This window comes from Triticum aestivum, chromosome 5B, assembly GCF_018294505.1.
Source record: "Triticum aestivum cultivar Chinese Spring chromosome 5B, IWGSC CS RefSeq v2.1, whole genome shotgun sequence".
In the NCBI taxonomy this organism is placed as follows: Eukaryota; Viridiplantae; Streptophyta; class Magnoliopsida; order Poales; family Poaceae; genus Triticum; species Triticum aestivum.
Window position 1 is genome coordinate 264,367,571 of NC_057807.1, and position 7,085 is coordinate 264,374,655.

The following is a 7,085-nucleotide window of genomic DNA, read 5'->3' on the forward strand; positions in this document are numbered from 1 at the left end:
GTTAATTGAACTGAACCATATGCCCTGCATCGCACACGCAACTAAAATCTGAACCGTGTTTGATGCATCCTCCATCGCAAATGGTTTGCACATTTTTAATGGTTTTTCTACACCATCGTTTGTGATTATTGCATCGCACACAGTATCGTCGAAGGGTCTCTGATCATAGTCTCGCGTTAGCAGCATCCTGTAGTAGTGTAGCCTAACGTTAGTTGCTTGCTTATTTATTTTCTTATTGTCTTGTTTAGTTGTTTGCTTGTAGTCACTACAGTTCTTTTTCCGTGTTTTTCCAATGGCCATAATAACCTATTTTTATAACTAGGCCACAATAACCATGGCAACACATGGACTGTGCTAACCATGGTCCTGCTACCTGCTGTAGTGACCATGGCCCTCCTACGGGCCGTAGGATCCATGGGCCTCCTACGGGCCATCTAATCTATGGGCCTTATACGGGCCGTATAATCGTTTCGCCAAATATGGACCATACTATTCGTGAACCAATAACGGTCCGCAAAACGGGTCGTAAATGGGTTAAAGTGGAAATCGTCTGTTTTGTGGCCCGACCATAACGGGCCGGTAATAGGCCGTATTTGATGACGCTATGAAAATAGCCCAACGAATTAACGAGCTACAAACGGGCCGACTGTAACCATGGGCTGAATTTGGTCCACAAACAGAACAGGCCAGTAACAGACCGTATAACTGAATTCTGGAAATGAGCCCAAGAATAAATGGGCCCTTAGAAGGCCGAAAGTTAACACGGGCTGAAAACGGCCGACGGAATAATGGATCGTTAATGGGTATAAAGCGACACATTGTTCATTATGGGCCAGTTTTATCTCGAGCCTTTAATGGGCCCAGAGTTACAAAAGGCCTCGTATGGGCCTAAAGACATCATGGGCCATACATGGGTCGGAAGTTACAACGGGATGGAATCACATTGGACGGTCCAGATGACGCTAATGGGCCTAATTCTCGGATAGGCCGTAACAGGTCGTGAGTTAGCGGGATGTAAATGGGCTATATGCGAACAAGCCGTTAACAGGCTTTCCATGGGCCGGCCCGCTACCTTTTGACCAAGTCATACGGTCCGGCCTTTTCATCGGAATGGGCCTCTGTTGGGCCGTGCCACGTGTCGACGTATCATAGGCGCCTTCGGTCCAATGAGTGGTTGACATCTGTCCCAACAGTGAGCCGACACATGGATCGTCGGCGAATGAGAATTTTACAAGTGGAAAATCCCCATTCGTCCGTGCTGTTAACAGGTTATCGGATCCAAACCGGAACCGGATAGCTTAACGACGACTCGTTTCGGTGGATGTCACGTGTCGCTTACCCTTGACGAAAGCACTTCTATGATGTGTGATTTATCACCATGGAAGTGGACACTTTCGTGATGATAATTTTGGTAATATCATGGAACACTTCTACGACAACACATGCATGACTATCTTGATTCTGTCATAAAATCTTCATGGATGTACATTCATGACAGAAAACGTGACCTACTGTGACAAACATGTATCATCACGGAAATCTATTTTTTATAGTGTACTAGGAAAATTGCCCGTGCGTTGCAACGGGATCCACAAACACTGTCTTGGGAGTGTCAACATGCAAGAAAAAAAATAAAAAAAGAATTATATGTGTTTTAACCTTCATACCGCATCTTGGTTGACACTATTCTTACCCTGCATCACGTACAACGCCATGACACACGTACGACATTGCGTAAGATCCTGTCAAGGATCTGCCTCATCTTCACCATGATGAGCGCCCGTCCACTGCCACCGTGATGGACCGCACGTCGGCACGGCGTGGTAGCCTCATGGAGCATGCGGCCTACACGACCCAAGCTCGGTCAGAAGGGTCCTCAGGGCATCGTCCAGGCACCCAACATCACCCATAACCTCTCCCTGCTTTGTAAAGGAGCAAACATAATTACCATGAATTAGGTTTGGCCAGGCGGAGCATTGCAGAACGACCCCCTTGACTATAATAGTGAATAACAAGAGGAATTTGTATCGAACACATAAGGGACTTCAAGTCTGAGTCGTCGTCCGAAAGGGGAGCACAACTTCTCTGACATTTAAGTCTTATAATCCCCACCACCAACCAGCATTCTAAAGCTTCATGTCCAAAGGATACCAAAATTTGTTAAAAGACTCGTACAAATTCCCAAAAAAGTCAGGCTAGACAATTTCCACAACGAAGAACTATATAATGGCTTATATTGAAAACATATATGTCTAGGAAGGATTTTAGGATTGTGTTCTGTAATCTTCAATGTGAACATGGACCCAGAACATTGTTAGTACATAAATAAAAAATAAAAAGTATGGAAGCAAAAAATATTTTGGTAGTCTAGAACAGAACAAGCCTACACACAAAAAGCTAGCAATGTTTATAATCTATCGATGATATCAGCACAAACTTTTTTCCATTCAGGATTAGTTCATATACTAAGTAAAGTGAATTTAAAAACAAAAAAAAACTCAGTGTGATGTCTGGCCTGAGCTCGCAAAACATAGAGCAAGCAAAATTTTGGTAAGACATAAGCAGATGTACATGAGCGTGCATGTGATAAACTTGCATCCCCAATTTCTCCGTAGAGATCAGTAGTATCAAATAAATTGACACCAGCAGCAAGTAGTAACAGTGAAGCAATAGAGTGTTTCCCATCTCTAGAATTCCCCATCATCTTCTACCCTCACGCAGCACCGGCCACTCCACCCCTTTGTCTTCCCCACGATGCAGCGCCGACCAGTCCAGCCCTTGCCTTCACCACGTTGTAGTTCTCCTTCGTCCCCGATGCTCTTCCTCCTTGGCGCCGGCCTCCTTCCTTCCCATCCTAGTCCACTACATGTGCACACCTCGACCAAGCTACCGCCTGCACCTCTGATGCTCTTTGGTAAGATTTTCATCATCCTGCAAATGACAGGGGATACATTTAGTTTGATGCATATACCTAACAGTATGTGAAGGAATCCCAAGAGTGAAATAAGAGGGGGAAATAATTTCAAAAGGCCAACAAGGCACACCTCACAATTTACAGAACAAGACAGAAGAGTGCACTACCCCAGGAAGATAATGTTCCCTCCATACAGGCAGTTCTTGTAAGGTTGCAGAAGGTGAGCTAGAAAACTTTTGTGAATTATTTGAACTTTACTATTTAATTTAAGTAACTTAAGTTGATTTAATTTAAGAAAGTAGTATAAAAATGTCATCTTGAGTATGAAGTGTACATTTGAATCCCTCATTTCAAAATTAATTTTATACAATGACTCATACCATGGAAGTTTTGCACCTTTAGTGACCTATCCGAATCCAGCCATATATTAAATGTTGACCATATTTAGTCAGAACCGGATCCAGATCGGGTGGGGAATATTAGTCCAGTCAAGCGGCAGTGCGCCACTGGGAACTATAGCGCTCTAGGTAGGAGCATTGGTTTTTTTTGCTGCTAAACCCTTCTTACATTTATATACCACTCACCCTCCCTGCCCACACTGCATTTTTTTTCTTTCAGCAAACAAAATGTGGAGGGAGGAAAATAAACGTAACCATTCCAAAGGCAATAGTTGGGCATGTCCCGGCTAAATCAGTAAAACCTAGTGAATGGAGCAACTGCATTAAAATGTATAACGTTGTCAGATCAACGACAAGAAATATAACTGCAACACAAAATATGTGGTACTAATAAGCAACCAAAAAACATTAATCAAACTGGGAGAATAATGAAAATTCAATAGACGCGTCATGAGAAAAAAAAACATGCCCCAACTACCATACATGAGCTCTAGTTGGCCCCTCGGTCCTTCAAACGACCCTTCGGCGCACCTTATACAAAGTAAATATATCGGACCATTGACAAGGAAAACTCAGTGAAAGTACTTTGTAAATATACATGAGCCATGATCATAAGCTAATAAAAAAGATTATTTCTTATTATATACCATGGAAAAAGTAAAAGAATATCTAGCAACCAAGCAGACAAGAAATTCCACTAAAATTCTATAAACATAAAAGGATCTTTAACTCTTGAATGGATTTAGTGGATTCCGTGTTGAGAACTAACTGAAGATGCAAGGACTCAAGTATTACACTACAGGAAACTAATTTATGTATCAGTAAGTTGAGCAATGCGATGCCAGTAGCACCATAAAAGATAATAGCAATATTTACCTTCGCATCTCTACATAATTTAAGTATAGGAAATCATCATTAACTCGCATCGTATATATAATAAAGTATCATCTGCTCCTTCTTGGTCCTAGTATTCATGAACCAAACATACCCAAGTAGCTAAGCACATATTGCATGGAAATTATGCTGCCAAAAGAATTTGCCAAAGCAGTTTATCTGAAGTGACCATAGCTCTTCTCTTCCAAACGCACAAATAGTTCTTACAACTTATTAATTCTGAACCTGATATAATTAGGAATTGAGAAAGAAACTTAAATAAACCATCTCCTCCCCTGACAACACAGAAAAAAGTTCAGGTAAACTGGAAAGAAGATGTCACTATTAGCTTATTTCAACAAACATGTGATGTGCAAATGCATCGCACAAAGCTGCAATCCCCGTTGTTCCTCAAGATGCAGCGGGGACAAGAGAAAAAATAGGATCAGAGTGGTGAAGGCAGCAGGGGGGCCGTGGTCGGTGGTGGCTGTGAGGAGGCCAGCCGGACGCAGCAACAAGCAGCGGTGGTCGGAGCGAGGTGGCGCACAGAAGGATGTACTGCTGCTGCTGCCATTTGCAGCAGAGCCGAGAGAAAGGAGGCGCGGGCGTGCAGGAGGAGGGCGGCCGGATGCGGGCAGAGGAGAGGCCCGGCGAGGTGGAACAGAGAAAGGGGGAAAAGGAGGCACCGGACCTGCCGCTGAGATCGTCCACGCAGGGCTTGCGTGCTCGCTGACCTGCTGGTGCCACGATGACGAACAAGGAGTCTTCGTCGTCACCGAGCCACCGCTGGTCGGGCTACAGTGTCAGGGGGAAGAGCTGGGTTGCTTCCGGATAAACGTCTGAAGGGGAGCATGATGGAGGTTCTCCCGTGTGCTTCGACGTCCTCTGCGTAGTGGCCGCCTCGAATTGGAGGGGTTCGTGGACTCGTGGTGTATCCATGTATGTATGTCCGTGGCTGAGGAAGAGGAAGAGATGGGTGGAGTTCGGCACGGAGGAGTACATCCTCGGGGTAGGAGCAGGGCCGGCGGGGGTGGAGCCTCTAAATCAGTTGCTGGGAACCGATGGTTCGAGGACGACTAACCGCGACAGGTGTGGCTCGGGGGAGCTTGGGGCTAATTCATCAGCCAGCTGAGAACAGCGACTCCGGCCGCCAGAGATCCGATAGGTGGCGGAGACGGTAGGGTGAGAGGGATGAAGCACCCAATGGGATCCTCCTCCTCGTCTAGAAACGGAGGCCTCGAGGATGATGACCGCGGTAGGCGTGGCTCGGGGGAATTTGGGGCGCGACTCGTCAGCCTGCTGAGGGCAGCGACTCTGGCCGCCGGTGATACCTCAGGTGGCGGACCGGCCTCCTCGCCCGCTAGCTCCGTCTGCAACTCGCCAGCTTTATAGGATCCGACCGATATTTATGGAAGGAATTAGAGGAGAGACCGAAGGATGTAGAGTTGGACTCCAAATCAGAGTTCAAAAAAAGATATACGTTTTTATAGATATTTTTCTACAAAGCGGGAGAGACAATCGCACGAAGAAAAACGAAGTGGGCCACGGACAAAACGTACCAAAAATTGCTAGGAGATCCGGATGTGCGGGTGTGCGAAAAAACCTTACATAGAGAACGACTTAAATAAAGGCGACTGTTAGGCGCCGGCGCACCGGCCGAGCAGTTCGGCCGGTCTAGCCCCAGCCACCCGATGCGTGGGATTAGAGCCGTTCGATCACGCCTCTCCCACGTCATCGTCTTCTTTCCCCTTCCCCCCACTTCAGATTCGCCATGCGCTCACCCCCCGGCCGCCGCGCGCTCGCTCCTGGCTGCCGTTCGATGCGCCCCCGGCCGCCGCGCGCTCGCCCCCGGCCGCCCAACGCTCGCTCCCGGCCGCCGTTGGATGTGTTGCTACAGCCGCGACACCGCAAACCCACCCCCTCCCCGCAGCTCTTGCCCTCCATAGCCACGAGGCCATCGCCCGCGGTCGCAGCGCTGGTGGTCGATGCTCATCGGGGCCCCTCAGTTGCCGCCGTCATGGTCGTCGGCAACATTAGTTGCAGCCCGCCGGCATGTCGAGTCGAAAACTCGCCATGGTCATTATCGTACATGGTGGAAGCTTCTGCAAATACTGGTTGTAGCTTTTCCATAGCCGGTTGCAGCTTTCGTCCTCCGACCATAGCTTCTGTTCACCTCCCGTTGAAGCATTTTTGTTTGTCAGTTGGAGCTTTTCCCATCAACAGTTATACCTTTCTCAGGTGCCGATTGCAGCCTCCATGGCGCCCCCCTCAGTTTCCGTGTATCTCTAGTTGGAGCTTTTTTCTCAGCGGTGGTAGCATTCTCGTGTGCCGGTTGTAGCAATTTGAAGTGCTGGTTGTAGCACGACGTGACAGCATTGTAGCAAAAATTCCCGACGCCGGCTATGGCAATGCCGCAAAATGAGACACCGGTTGTAGCAAAAAACAACACCAGTTGTAGCAAATATCGTTGGATCATAGTGGCTACAAAACTCCGGCGAACTCGGGTTGCAGCTCTGATGAACGTGGTTGTAGCTTTTTTGTTGAACGGTTGTAGCTTTGTGGTATGTGGTTGTAGCATTCGCGAAACCATCGTCAACAGCTCTGATGACGCCGTTTTGCTGCAACCGTAGTAGATTTTTGCTACCACCGGCGATTGAATTCGCTACAACCGGTTCCAGCAAAAATTCACCGTGAGGGGTAGTCTGCCATGGCTGGTTGCAGCTCCGGCGTGGCCGCGTCCGGCGAGGTAGGCAGAGCTCCGATGCATGCGAGGGAGGCGTCGCCGTGGTAGCACCCCGTAGCACCGGTTGCAGCATCTCCCGTTGTCACCGCCCCTCGGTCGCCGGCGAGCTCCGAGCGGGGAGGGGAGCGCGTGGCGCTGCGACCGGGGGGCGGGGGGG

At 48.0% G+C, this 7,085-nt stretch overlaps 1 long non-coding RNA gene across 1 annotated transcript; it reads right to left on the bottom strand.

The window, feature by feature from the left end:
• Nucleotides 1-2,426: 2,426 nt before the first annotated feature.
• Nucleotides 2,427-5,619, bottom strand: LOC123111278 (uncharacterized). Its single transcript, XR_006454349.1, has 2 exons — nt 3,568-5,619; nt 2,427-2,931 (listed from the first exon to the last, which is right to left on the bottom strand). It is a non-coding gene; the product is annotated as an uncharacterized lncRNA (long non-coding RNA).
• Between the last annotated feature and the right edge of the window lie 1,466 nt (nt 5,620-7,085).